The following is a 15,513-nucleotide window of genomic DNA, read 5'->3' as shown; positions in this document are numbered from 1 at the left end:
ACTTTCAGGTTTTAGATAAAGGAATATTATCCTTCAGTACCACTGAGAAATAGGATATTTAGTTCTGTTTTACAGTCATGGTACTTTAAAAAGAAAGTTTTAAAACTAGATTTGCTCATGTCTATGTCAGGATAAATAAAAACTTTCTGTTTTAAGGACTGACAAAGTTCAAAAACATTCCATTCCTGATCACGCTTTAGCAAGTAAAGTTTTAGCATGTCCAAGGCTGTTTTAGGGGAACTTATTTGGAACTGTTTATTGTTCTGGCCAGTGCCTTTAGGCAACAACAACAACAGCAAAATCTCTTCTAGACAAAACAAAGAACAAATATAATTAGGTGATATGTCTATTATAGCAGTGGGCCTGCAGAAATACAGCAGAAGAATAAGGATAGGTTATATCTAAAAGTCTTACCTTTGGTTGAAAGACTGTTCTGAATCTATCTGTCAGGGAAACTAAGTACAGCACTGCAGAATTCTTTCAGGGCTTTGGTGGTTGCGGTAGTATATGGAGGTCCTCAAGAGAATAAATAATTGATCCTGTTTGATATGTCCACTGCACAGTATTGCCATTATTTTGAACTATCAGTTTGTGTGAATACATGCCCTTAACACCAGTTTGATGACTGTGATACCTGTGCACATGTGAAGCAAAACAAAGATGTTGGTCAAAGATTACAACACAGAGGCAAGAAGGGAAGCTTTGTCTGAAGCTGTGCTAAAGCACGGTGCTGGGTTTTGGACTGGCCTTTGATTTCCTTATTTGCATGTGTTTTTTGGCCTTTCCTGAAAATACATATGAAGTACTGATTGGTTTTGCTTCGACCACCACAAAAGCAGTAGCTTCTGTCATGGAGGCAAGGTTTAGGATTAGAAAAATAACAAATGAAAGAGGCTGCTACACAGTCTGACATAGGGAGAGTGTGTCAGCAAGGTATTTCTCACTTTCAAGAGGTTTTGATTTCTTCAGGAAGTATACTTATCAGATACTATATATGTAGTTGTTTTCCTGTGTCTTCATACATATAAATATAAATATATACATATATATAATCAGTTAAGAATGCAAATGTGTATGTACTCTAATGCAATTATTATAGTGCAGTGGAATTATATGTATTGTATGCTACGTATTACTTGTTAAGTGAATGTGTGAAATAAAAAGAATGGACTGAAGACACAGGATTAATGCTAGCAATTAATTTCTTTTGACATAGTTATGTGATCCCCATTTTAAGATGTCAAAGGAGTCTTTCAGATTGTATTTTCTTCCCTTACTCACTGGATGAAAATCTGTTACTTTATGTTTTTTTCATACACATTGAATGAAAAAAAGCTATTAGTAGCAAGTAAGGGACAAGCTTACATTGTTGGCTTGACAGGTGATGCTTGGGACTTCCTGCTTACCCTATTAATGATCAGATTTTAATTTGAAGAAGTGAGTAAAGGTCCTAAATATCATTTTTTTCTCACTCTGAGTTTTAATAAGGCCTAAGACCTGGAGAAAGGTAAGCAAAGCCATATGTATACAGACAGGGATTCTTTTGTGTTAGAAAACAATGTGAGATCTGGTGTAATTTGTGGCTCTGCCATGGTTTTCCTCTGTGACCATTTGCTTATTTTTTCTTTGCCCCACATTCCATATGTTTATTGAGGCATTACATTTATTCCTCACACCTTCTGTCTCTCACTTCTGACTGTTCAGGACAGAATCTACCTTTTACTGTGTATCTTCTCTCTAAATGAGTAGCGCCTGGCAGAATGGGATGCAGTTGTGAGCTGAGGTTTCTAGTCTGGTCATTTGGTAACACAGCTAAAAATGGCTAAATTTGTTATGCTGGATTCTGAATGTTGAACTGTTGAGCAATTGAACAGAGATAATATGATCTTTTAGAGATGTGATGAAATTAACATCTAGGCAAAGTCTGGTTTTTATTTTTGATGGTAGTTTTGTTGTTTGTAATGTATTTTGTTGTTCTTGGATAGCAATATAATTATTTTCATATTGTTTTCAATTAAACTAATATTTACAGTATTATTACAAGAACAATTCTTTTAGTACTTTATATTCTTTCTTGGTGAAAAAAAGGTAAATTCTAAATTTAAGGTTATTGGTTACTGGTTTGGAAGTGTGTGATAATATATTGAAGATAATTAAAGCTGAAACATGAAAGGCAAATATTGTTGTATAATTGTTTTTTTTTGCAGTCCACTTCAATGAAGTCTCTGTGTGCATTAGGCACTTGGAAGCGAGGGAGAAAGTCATTGATAGTGAAATTGTTTACTTGACTTATAGACCACCTTTCTAACTTTAGTTCATAAACTTCTGGTTAGAAAAATGTCTTGAAAATGTTTTCTTGGTGAAGGCTAATAAAGTACAGTGCCTACTGGAATTATGTACATCTGTTAGTTTTGTATGTTATGAGTACCAGATTGGAACCATAACCATTTCCATTTTAAAGTACAATTTTTCAACATGTAAATACGCAGCTACTGTATTTTTAAAATTACTTTTATATTGTAAGACACCAAAAGACATTCTATAACTATGTATAATTTAATTAAGAATTCTCAACTTCAGATGTTAAAACTTACAATTCCTGAGAACTGTGAGGGAAGTACTTTTAATAGTTGTGCAGAAAAAAAGATATTTATGCCTAGTACAGGACAGCATGCATGAAAAATGAACCTTCAGTGTAGAACAGTTTTAAGTTTACCCCCTGCCTATAAGCAACTTAGTTCATATTCTTGTGTTGTAAACAGTTGATTTGTAATCCTGGTGACAATTTAGAATGGAAGAATTTGCCTGCATTTCTCTTTGCTGTCTAGAGATTTAAGTGTATATGTCTTTCCTCAGGAGAGCTAAGATTTTGAATGAGTTGAACATGACTTCAGTCTGTTTAAAAAAAACAAACAAAAAAACCAACCAACCAACCAACCAAACCCAAACCCCCAACCTTAGTTTCTAGTGTCCTAGTATGTTGATTATCTACTTCATGGTTTTTATTAAGCAATTCCTACTTGCTGCACTGATATGTATTTGTAAACCTTAAATTCACTGTGATTTTTTTTTAATTGCCTTTTTTTTGGCACCAAAACTTCTAATCAGGAAAGGACATAATTCTTAGGGTATTACAAGAGGTGAGTGACAATCCAGCAGATTTTAAAAGGTTGCTGATTACCCATGAATTCTCCCAGTGACCAACATCCAGTAAAGAGGACGTTTGATATTGTGAACTGATTACAAAAGGTGATAACCCCTCAACTAGTAGCAATCTTCTACATTTTAGGTAAGGAATGTGTTACTGTTTTGTAATACTATATGTGATTTAATAAATTAGGGTGGTTACTTCATAATTGTATTATTGTAATGTTTTCTGTATGCATATTGTGATTTATTGTGATGGTAGGACTGTGAGGAAGCACACAGGGTTGAACAGCTGTGTGGTGTACAGTCCTGTGTTCAAGTTATACCGTCAAAGCCTGCGTTTCCTTTTCCCAGCCTCACAGATGCCATCCTTCCCTTGGCATATACCTTTCCCTTCCCAGGATGCTTTCTGCTTGACCAAGAAGACAGAAAGTATACCATAGCAGTGCTCCTTACAACACCACCAAATAATCAATATACATCCAAATTGGGTTAACCCAACTAGACTTTGCTTTTATTATCTCAACCAACTTAGCTTTTATTATCTCAAACAGGGCAGGCGAGTAAAGGCTTCAGAAAACAAATTCCTTACCTTCCCTTTCCTCAATACCTATACATGGGGCCAGGTGACAGTCATACATAAACCTTTTATTTCTGAGAAACTTTTATTGCTAGAAGGGTGTCAGCCAATAATTCTCCAAATATGAATATGGATAGATTGCACGTGAATTACTTCTCTTCACTTTTCTCTTCGCATTCCTTTGACAGCTGTTTTCTAGCATTTTCCCCTTGAAGTATCCTTTACACTATTTCTTTGTGGCTCTCGGCTGCTATTCTCCAGAACAGGCATTTATCACATCATGTATTAAAATGTTTGTGTTAACCTTTAACATACCTTGACCATTCTACTTAACTTTTGGAAATCTTTTTGTGCTTTCATATAATTTCTACTGATTTCCTAAGTTATCAGCAGAGGACCCTAGAACATTTGTAATTCAGTAAGGGAAGATACTACAAAAGTAGGAGCACAAATGTGTCTGTAAATACTGGTTTATCCTAGTTAAAATCCAAGAATCTGCCTGCTACTCGATGTATATTCATGGGAACAGAGATTTTACAGTCCATGTGTCAGTTTGTTGTCTGTTAGTTCTTCATTCTGGGCCTTCTTGGCAAGTCAGGTGGTCAATATCAAACATCCTAATATTTTCTTAGATGTTTTTCCCTAAATTGGTGACAGTTTTTATCTTCCTTCTAACTAGTATAAGCAGATGGGAAATCTAAACCTACTAACTAATATCTGTTTATTTATTTATGTACTTTGCATACTAATCAAATATCTCAATGGTTTGGGTCAGTCTCCACGAGGCTGGCCTTACTGATGTAATCAGAGTTACTTGCAAATACCCTATTCCTTTAGGAACGTAACATGCCAATCCTTTATAGCTTCCTTTCAGCTTATGTCTATAATTTCCAAAGCATTAAGAAAATCTATCTTTTACAGAGTTTTTTTTTCCTTAATATTGTTACTGTAGCCAACATATTAGACTTTGTTTCTTTTACTTATAGTGTGACTGCAATATTAGAAATCTTTTTGGTTTTGATTTTATTTCTTCTTGAATATTTTTCTCCTTTCTTTTAAATTCAGTTTCCCAATACTTCATCATGTCTACATATTTGCCCTTACACACTTATGCTAGGTCAAATATGTTTTTTCTATAAACAAGTAACAAAAGATTCATGTTTTTGCGGATGTGGGATAGCAGAATTTAGATGTTTGCATAGAGAAAAGAAGTCCTGTCTTCTGCTAGCTCCTAGTGTTCTCAGTTTCAGTCTTTTCCAGTCCTTCTCAAAGCTATGTCTACCTTATCTTCTCATCTCCATAACTATTTCATTGCAAAGAAAAAAAAAAAAGAAGTAGAATAATGTGTTTTATAATGATGATGATATGGAGTCCTGTGAACTACAAATAATGTTTTCTGAAGCCACTGCAAATGTCTTTCTGTCAGCCAAAAAAAAAAACACAATGAAGGCTTAGAAAGTAAAAATATACTGAAAAGTGTTGTCTGTAGAGCTGCAATACTCCAGTCAGGAATGAGTTGTCTTTGCCTGTTACATTCTACAGAAACTCAGATAGCCTTTTAAGACCATGTTCTTTTTTCTTGCTTCATGCCTCATTCAGTGTATAAGTGCCCTGATTTTATTTCTTTGACATCGTGGTAATTTCAACTCTGTATACTTACTTATTCTATCACAGTGTTTTCAAAGAAAGTGCAGAGGTTTTAGTGGAAGCTTGTAAGCGGTCAGGCTGGCTCTGGCTCTGAGTCCATCACAGCTGGAGTTGATCTAAGTTTGGGCTGCTTTGTCCTTTTCTCTATTGCTTCTGGCTCTGTGTTTCCACCTTCTGTGCTGTGCTGGCGCTAGCTCTTGTCTGATCATTCTGTGAATTGCTCCTTGGAGCAGATCTGGCTGAGAAGTATTTTTGTTTGGTTGTTTTTTCACATTTGTGGGGTTAGCTTCCAGACAAGTCACCTCCCTCAGCTGGCTCCTGCACACTTATGTGGAAGCTAGTGCTGATGCAAGGGAAAGAATAGAAATGCTTAGTTGATAGAGAAAGGATGAGAGGTAAGGCTTTGTCAGCCTGAATGTTTGTTGGTTTAAGATGCCATAGGATCCTACCTATAGGCTGCAATTCCACTCTTTCTTTAAGCTGGTATGATCTCCACCAGGACCCATTCACTCACCACTGCCTCTCCTGTGCCAGCACTAGTTTTTGTGTAGCTGCATTACTCCAAATCACAACAGACCTCCTCTCCCTGTCCCCCAAATTCAGAGCAGTTTCTTCAACTGACTAAATGTGCAGCCACTTAATGTTACTCCAGCAGTGAGGATGAGGAAAGAAAAGTAAATTCTGTGGTGCCAGCCTTTATGCTATGTAAAGTAACCATTGAATTGCAGCTTGTGAAGTACAAATGAAACCAATCTGTTTAGCCTTGATATGACTTCTAAGACTGTTCTTATATGGAAGATTGTTTCCCCCCACCTCCTCCTCCAATGCATAACACCCAATTTAAGTCTTTTGACAGACACCTGTAAGTCTGTGTCAATATAAAGCCCAGATCTGGCATTGTTCATATTCCAGAAGTTTATTACATATACGTATATATATGTACTCCATTTGTATATACATAGAAAATTAAGTAAACAACAGGGTTATGAAAAAGAGGGCTTTAGGAGATTTTAATTGAAAAATACTTTTATATGCTTCCCTGAAGTGTGCACCTGAAGGCATAGGAATGGAATAGGCAAACCCGCATATGGTGTAAATGATTCCTTTAGCATTTTACCTAGGTGATGGCCTGCCCCAAGATTCCCATTCTCAAGCAACACGAAGCAGGAAAATGACAAAAGGTAAATGCTAAGACCAGGCAAGGATTGCAGTAGTTGTGTAAAACAGAATTAATCTCATTTGCTTTAGTCACAAGAAGATAGGTATCTAGCCTAAATTAGTTGTTTCCAGGTCCTTTATAAGTTGGGAGAAAGGGACAGACTCCTTCAGTGTCCAGTTTTTTGCTTCTACTTCACTTATTCATGAGCAAAACAGAGAAATATTGAAACATGTTATGGAGATACCTCTCTGTATGTATAAAGGGATTCTACACAATTAGCTTAGACTAAAGATCTCCTTTTCATTTCCCGAATGAGACACAATTGAGCCTCAATGTTAGTTTATCATATGTACAATTTTATTCCCTTTAAGTATAGAAAACCTTTATATGGTTAGCAGCTTTTTTGTATTAACAAATTTCAATTATTTCATCAATTTATCAGTTACTCTTTACAGACAGAATTACATCCATTTTAAAGAACTTTTACATTTGTATGAAGTGTATTGATTTGCCCAAGAAAGAAATTCTAAGCAAACATCTGAGAAAACACTATTTTTAATGTTTTCATACACAAAAAATCTAAATTAAAATAATGCTGAAAACTTAATTATGTTTTTATCATAGCTTGGTTATTGAATGCAGGGCTGTTTATTTTGTCCAGTGAGTATGTTCATGAAACCTTAATGAATTTTTAAAGTAAAATCTGCAGATAGCATAAAGCTTTATCTGGCTAATAACAGGACATCGTTTGCATAAGTGTTCTAAAAAACATGAGGTAACCAGATCTTAAGGAATAGTATCTCTGCATCTAAAGGGCAAGAGTCTAAATCTGAATGTAAGTATAAAAGCTGGAAAAGATTGAACATACGCTATTTCCCACCAGCACAATATTAAATGCAATTATTTTCTTTCTGCTAAAATCTTGAATATATCTTGCAACACAACCTCAGAGAGTCCCCTGCTGCTGTTGATTATAGTGAATCCCACTTCCTGCCACCCAGTAAGTCTTTGCAATTTTCTCTTTTTTGCCACCCTGTGGAGATAAATAATGTATATTAATGTGAAAGTATCAACAGTAAAATCCCTTAATATTCTCCATAAAATAAAGCTTCTCTCTAAATCAAAGGATTTGTATCTTTCATTAAATTTTTTTGAGAAACAAGAAGCAAGTTCTTCATGTAAAGGCTTTGAAAAGTTTGATTCTCACTCTTAGAAAACAAGTGTGCCAAATACTATGTAGGAGAGAGCTGGGGGGGGGGGGTTCTAGAATTGAAAAAGGATTTGGTGTGGTGTACTACATTTTAAGTGCAGATATTAGTCTTTTCCTAACTCAGTCTTTCATTAAACAGGCCTTAACAAATCTCTGTTCCACCTCCTTTGACCCAGAACCTCAGAACATATGTCAGAGTACTTTGTGTTGTTTCTTAGGAACTGACACCTGTGCTAAACACAATTACAGAGGATATTTTATAAAAGGTTCTTCATGTGTGGCTACAGTAGATGCATGCATTCAAACTTGATACACTGCTAATTATACACTGGGCTCTCCCCAGTTTTATACACTAAAAACCGACACATGACAAATTTGCTTTGCAATTCAGTTCTAGAAAGGACAGGAAAAAGAAAGGCAGAAGCTATGACAGCTTGAATATGGCTTTACAGTCTAGGTTTAGGTTTCAGTGTTTAAGTGGAAAACCACTGTACTAAAGAAATGTTACTTGCTGATTGTAATAGTTGGGGATTTGGGGTGTGTGTGACCATATTGTTTCTAAAGTGCTCTCCTTTTACTCAGTGTATTTTTCTTTTTAATTCCAACTTCCATGAGCAAGGGCTCCTTTGATGTACATTTCCTAGTTAGATTTACTGAAAATAACTATAATGTTCACCTTGGGCATACCTTTCTATTGCATAAATTAGAAAGCTAATTGATAGGTGTGTTCAAAACATAAAAGAAGAAAAATAAAAACCAAACAAACCCCATGGAACAGAAACCATAGTCACAGACATTTCAGATAGTAGTCTGAGAAAACTAACCATTCCATATTATTAAAATGCCATCAAATTAACAGCAAAATACTGAGACAGAGACAAACTGTGTCCCCTCCTCTGTGGTTGTGGCAGGCCAGGATTCAAGAACCCAGACAGGAATATAGTGTCTGTGGGAAGAAGGGGAGGGTGAAGGGAAGATACCTTTTCTGTCTCTGGGCTGAGGAATGTGGTACTAGAAGAAAAGGACAGTTGTGAGCTGCATTGTATTAGCTGGTTTGGTACTTGGCATTAGTGCAGTACCAGCACAGGCTGTTTCAGACTGAGGGAGAGATTATTTCCTTCTTTCACCCCTATCTGCTCTACCAATAACAGCCGATGGGAAGCTATTTTCCCCATAGTGTTTTTGAAAGGTAGACAAAATATTTTCAGTTATGCCTTGCTGCTAGATTTCTGTGTAAATAATTTGTGTTATAGTAATAATCCATCCAAATCAGGAAGACTGTTTGCTACTTTCAGCCCCAATTCTATAAACATTTATGTACATGTTTAGTTTTAACCATGTGAGCAGTATCCATTTGGGTGAAGTTAAGTATGGATGTGGCTGCAAGTTGGAAACTTGACTCACTTTGCATATCATTATGTATTTAGCATAATTTTAGCCTGAGAGAGTAGCCTGTAGATGGCAAGTCTGAGTTGCAGGAGAGTCCATTGAAGAAATGAAATCTGGCCAACTAATACGAACTAAGTATTTTTGTACTTTCGTGTAATATATTCATTCACAACTGAATAAATTGTAGGAATAGCATAAGCCCTAACAGAAATCAGAATTTATTCAGTGTCTGAGGCAAAAACCAAAACCAGCTTGGATGGTGGCAACACACAGGTCATTTATAAGTACCTTTTATGCATAGGACTGAAGGTTTGGGAATTATTTTACACACTACAAAGAGCTTTTTGTTTGTTTTGAAAATGTAGATATGATAAGATAGCAAAATTTTGTTAATATCAAGTCAGTTATGCATCCTCTTGCTTGTACCTGAACATCAGAGAAACAATACTTTAAAAAGATCTTCCTATTGAAGGTGAGGTAGGGCTTTAAGCATGTGAAGCCTGAACCTCATTACTAACTTGTATGAGTATTTTTACACATAATCTATTTTGTTAATGTAGTTCCCAATACTGCAGAAGTTTATATGCCTAGAATTATACATATAATGTATATGAGTGAATAATTCTATTAGAGTAAATTGGACTACTACAAATGTGTGAGGTGAAACGTGCATGTGAGTCTTTGCAGGGCAGGGAGTTTTAATGGTAATCTTGTTACACATAAATATAATTGATATTTGAGGAGTCTTTTATGAATTAAATCTCCCAACTGTCTCTTTCCATGTGGAGAAATAGGATAAAATGAAAAGTCCCAAAAGGGTAGGCCCCAGCTTTTCAGAGACATGCCTACATTCGTATACATCCAATATAAGTAGATATGGATCTGTCTAAATTGAGCTTGAGGCATGCATTCTTTGAATTTTTTCTACTCAAGTGACTTGATGTAAGTGACTTGTTCAAAAACACTCTGTAGGTTTGTAGCACAGCCAGGAATAGAATCCCACATCTCCTGACTCACAGCTATAGACCAGACTTCTTCCTAAATTTGTGTGAAAAGTTAATTTTCCATGTTTCTATATGAAAGGGAATTTATTAATATTGTTGCTACCTTCCAGTGTTTCATATTTTTTTTTGTACGAACCCATTCAATAAAGGTGTAGGACTAAACGTGGCCTTACCCTGGGTAGATGCAGAGCATCTGGTTTATACAAATGGCTTCCTACTAAAAAGGAAAACTTGGAACTGTAGATTAAAATGCACAGTTCTTGTGCTGTTGCAATGTTAAGAAGTCCTCGTTGTTATGAATGTGCATTATGAGTATATTGTACACAGTCCTGGTATGCAAATGTGTAGCATTCAGAGAAGTGAAATAATTCTGTGTTATTATTATCTTTGTAAATTGCATCTTAAGAGTTTGTTGAGGACTTTACGATGGCAGTTTTCTATAGTCACAGCCATACAGCACAAAGTGTTTCTTTCATTATTAACAATAACTGAGCCAATGAAAATGCTTTTAAATATACACCAGACAAGCAGTTATCCAGCTCTTCCTTCTCACCATCCACAAACCATCTTTTAGCATCTTATAAACGAGCATGTTAAATAGCTTTGTAAACATCTGCTTTTCATTGTTAATTGTCAGGGAAAACTAGAGATTTAAATGCTTCTTTTGCAGCATTCCTTAATCCTATCAGAAAGGATAGCTCAAGATGCTTCTCCTTTCTCAGTGCAGATATCTTCTCTAGGCTATGGGTTTGCTTTTTTTTTCCCTTTTTTGTTTTGCTTTTAATATTGATACTTCTTATTTACTTATAAACAGCTTGTTTTGTGTCTCATTTTGGAATGTCTTGCATATTGTAGTCTGTGGGGCAACTCAGTAAATTTAAACAAAAGATACTATGTAATTATTGATTACTGTATAAAATATGTTGAAAATCTATGGTTTTTCCTCATTAGGATCTGCTTAGTATTTTCTTTCATGTTTAAACTATCAGATTACATATTGTATCATGCATATGCAATAAGAAAACAAGAGTACATGTTCATACTGTCCTAAACCACCAAAAATAAATAAGTTTTATACTGCTACAATACAATAATTATTAAAAAACCCCTAAAACACTGCATTTATTTTGGTTAGCTTTTCTGTTCTAATAATCAAGTCATTAATGTCAGTTGAGTGTGTCTGGCAATGATTTACCTAAGGTAGCATTCATAACACACAGTAGCTGCATTATACAGGAAAAATAAATCTATTCGGGTTACATTTCCTACCTTTAAATCTGTTTGTTTTAATCTTGTATTATGTTCCTGGATTTGTAACGTTTGACTTTTTGCTGCTTGCACACACTAAAGGAGCATTCATGGTTTAAAACTATTTCATGTTTTGTATTTCTTGAACAGAAATAAATATTTATTTACATATTTTTTCAAATCTGCTTCATTGGGAAAAGATACAGATTGTGGCTTTTTGTTGGTTTCTTTTCAAGTTAGAGTTTAAATGTTTCCGTATCTTTCAGGGTTTGATTTTGGTGGTTTTGAAGTCAAAGTCTGCTTAACTACTTTCTGCAGCTTGGTTATAGTTTTAAAATAATGTAGAATTCTCCCTGGTTTGTTAATTAAATGATAATAGAAGGGGGTACTGTTGCCTATTTATATTTTTATTCCTGGTTTTCAATACTTACTTCTAGAACTTCCTAAAAGAATTGTTAAATGGACCTCAGCATCACTGCATGTAAAATTAATTGAAATGACATATTGTTGCAGTTTCTATGACAACCATATCATGATGCCGATGCTCTCAAAAATTTATAAACTACAATTTCAACTATGCTAATACCATCGAGTGGAGCTAACACTTATTTACTTAATATTCTTATTAGAACTAAGCTTTCAATACTTCATTAAAAAAATCAGAAAAAGGTATATGTCAGTGGTTTTCATTTGATGTTTTTTGTAAAGGAGTTTTGATTTTTATGAAAACAGTTCAAAATCTAGCTCAGCTACATAATGTTGATGAAGAGCTTATTCACTCAAAACAAAGAAAATGTATGTCATCAGTCATAAACTTTTCAACATGACATTCCAAAATAACTCTTACAGCGTAACCCACTGCAGTTGATTTACAAATAGTCTTGTTTTGCTAGTGGAATATTTAAAGCCAATTTATTCCTATTCCTATTGTCCTGGATACTAAACCTCAGATGGTTGTGATAGGAGAGTACTGATTCATTGGCGTGACTTACATAAAGTCACAGAATTATAATCCCCCTAAAAATATCTATATGTTACTGTCTCATTATATTGTAAAAGTTAAAAAGGTTTGCCTGGTAACTGGAATTTTTCCTTTTTTTCTTTTTTTCCAAATTAAATATATACCTTTAGTATAATCATGTTATTCCATCAATCTGCAGGCTTTTAGAAGTCAGCTGATTTTAACAGTTTGACAGGGAACTCTATTACTCAGGCAACACTCACATTGGAATCAATGAGTGTTTTAGTTGAGTAAAAAATTTAGGACCAATGTAAGATGCCTTATTCAAGTTACTTCATAATTATATAGGTTGCAGTGACCTAAAAAATAGTGAGTTTTGCTCTCAAAACATAGCTATTTTATTCAGTCTAGCTTGCACTTATTAAAAAAGTGTGGTTTATATTTAAAATGCGTGATTCTCAGGTATATGAGTTATTGATCATTCATTCAAATAGGAAATAAAACACCTTGATCTTCAGTCATCTGTCTTAGGAAGATTCCAAAGCAGTCAAATCACATTTAATTTACCTCAGTCTTAAATTTGATATTATGTTGGAAAAACGTTTTATATAATTGAATGTTCAAATATGTTGAGATCATGTCGCATTTTAGATTTTAGCAGTCTGAATACTTTCAGCAGTTTCTACCCAATGTTCCTGGTTTAGTAAGCTATATTTAAACATGTTTTGAAAGATTTATACAGTGATTTCCTTCTTAGTCAACTTTGTTGCAAGAAGTTACTACTGTGTATTTTGGTTAGAAAATGTAAAGTGTTCGAAGAGGTGATCAAAGGGAAGAGACAGCCATACTACCCATTCAGTATGCCATGATATTTATAAGCTCCAGGTAAAATGGGACAGTCTGAAACAACTTTGTACCCCAGAATTTCTTTGTAGACATTTTGTCTTTTGTCTTGTTATTTTCTAAACAGCTTATCCTTCTATAGCATCATCATTTTGATTCTCATAATAAGAGGCAGGCACTTTTACATGCACAGGACTTCAGCTTCTGAGCGAAGCAATTGACAATGACATGAGCCTACAAGATCAGGCCATATTATCACAGATCTACAAGAATATCTTAAAGTCAATGCCATTTATAAATGCACAGCAGTAGTAATACGAAATACAAAATAACTGGCCTGTCTGGAGGGTTCCTTTCATTTCTGTTCATGTGGCTTACTGGCAATGCATTTGTTTGCAAGGTCCTTGGGTCAAACAAAGCTTTGTATATTTTTTTTCTAGCCTTCAGGGGTTTGTGGGTTTTGTTTATTGGCTTTTTTTTGCTTGGTTTTGATTTTGTTTTACACAGTATCTTGTTTGTAGCGTGATAGCTTGATCAGGAACTTTAGAAATTGTACTTTTTTGTTGGCTTTTTTTTGGGGGGGGGGGTGATGAAACAAAACTAGGTAGGAATAACTACATGTTATAATATAAACTCTATACATTACTCTGTTGAACTCCAATGTGTGCTGCCATTGGCAGTGAAAAAAAGAAAAGCCCTGTGGTGTGCTGCTAAACCTGTACAATACTTCATAGGAGCTTGCACTCATCATGTTTAGCAAAGGTAGTTCTGTGACTGAGATTCTGGGGAAAAATATTTAGCAACCTTTGTGTTTATACCACTGACCTACAGTTTACTCTGAACTGTAATATAAAATAGGACTCCTGTGGGTTGTAAGAGGGTCTTCTAGCATTTGTCCCCTCACAGCTCCTCAAATGTGTGGGTATAGACAGGCCAGCTTAGCTTCCCACCCTTCCTCATTCACAAGCTCAGCTATTCCCAGCTGATTTCCAGCTGAGAATATCAGTATAATATGGAAGGTCACACAGGCTCAAGGAAGAGATGCCTCAGTACAACTGTGATGATTGCTGTAAGCATTTCTTGTGTGGCTTTGGGTTACTTCTGAAAAAGTAATTTTAAAATCATTGCTAATCTTGAACTGCTTTTTTATACATTAACAGTGGTTTAGGGTCATCCTATTATACAGAGATAGGAGTTGAAAAATTACTGAGATGACAAGTAGGCAAATACAGCTGTTAGGTGAAATACCTGGAACATGAGGAGCAGAGGCATTGTAGTGGAAATGTTTGCACCTCCCACAGCCATGCTACTGCTTTTCTTCTCTCACTCCATACCTTCAAAGTATCAGATATCCAATCTTAATGTGATTTCTAATCACAGCTGCATGTAATAGCTTCTTTTTCATTTTTTGTTGTTAGTGTTGTTGAGATTCATTTGCAGAGCTTACTCGGGCAGTGCAACTTGTGTCCAAGAGTTTGGTGACTTCACCTCTGTGGCTGCAGTTAAGTGTTTTTCTGTGTGCCAGGATGCCCCGATGTGATGATGAATGCTTTTCCAGTGGCTGGTGAAGAACTGCTAAAAGTCCCATGAGAGAAGCCTTTCCTGAGTTAAGGCTTTTTATGGGAGTAGGACTAGCAACAGCAACTTATTGTGATGCACTGTGCCCCTATATGCCAGGAGCTGTCTCCCAAAGCTGATACATCCCTATAGCTTTTTTTGTGCCTGGAATGTGCCTGAGAAACTCACCATACTGAGTCTTGCCAGCAACTTTTAGCAGTGTGACCCCAATTACTTTTCATGGGTAATAACAAGCTAGTCTATCTTTTTTTTTATCTTTTCTTTTTTCCCTCCATTCCCCTACATTAAGGAAAAAACAAAAAACAAACCAAAACCAACACCAAAACAAAACAAAACCCCCACAAACTCGAGTGTAACATAAACCTTAGCCTCTGACTCGAAATCATCTGAAAGACTTGAGACACAAAATCCTCCAGGAAAGCCTGGGCAGTACAAGTGGCCTGGCTGTGGCCGGGAAGGAGGCAGAAAGAAGCTGGGGAGAGGAGTCAGCAGCGCTTCCTGGCACACGCCCTCGGAGGAAGCTGCCCTTGAGCGGAGAGGACGGATGCGTTTGCGGGGCGCGATGCCGGGGGAAAGGGGCCTCGAAGCCTGCCCGCATCCGCAGGGTCCCTTGTCGGGGCGAGAAGGCTGCGCGCAGCGCTGACGAGAGAGGTAGAGGAGGAAGAGGGACTCTGGGCAGACTGCTAAGGAAACACCGCTGTTGGGGTCCTGCTTTGTGTATCCCTATCTCCCTAAATTCGCTTTAAG

Source organism: Melopsittacus undulatus, chromosome 4 (assembly GCF_012275295.1).
Source record: "Melopsittacus undulatus isolate bMelUnd1 chromosome 4, bMelUnd1.mat.Z, whole genome shotgun sequence".
Classification (NCBI taxonomy): domain Eukaryota; kingdom Metazoa; phylum Chordata; class Aves; order Psittaciformes; family Psittaculidae; genus Melopsittacus; species Melopsittacus undulatus.
Note: the sequence above shows the minus strand (reverse complement) of the source record.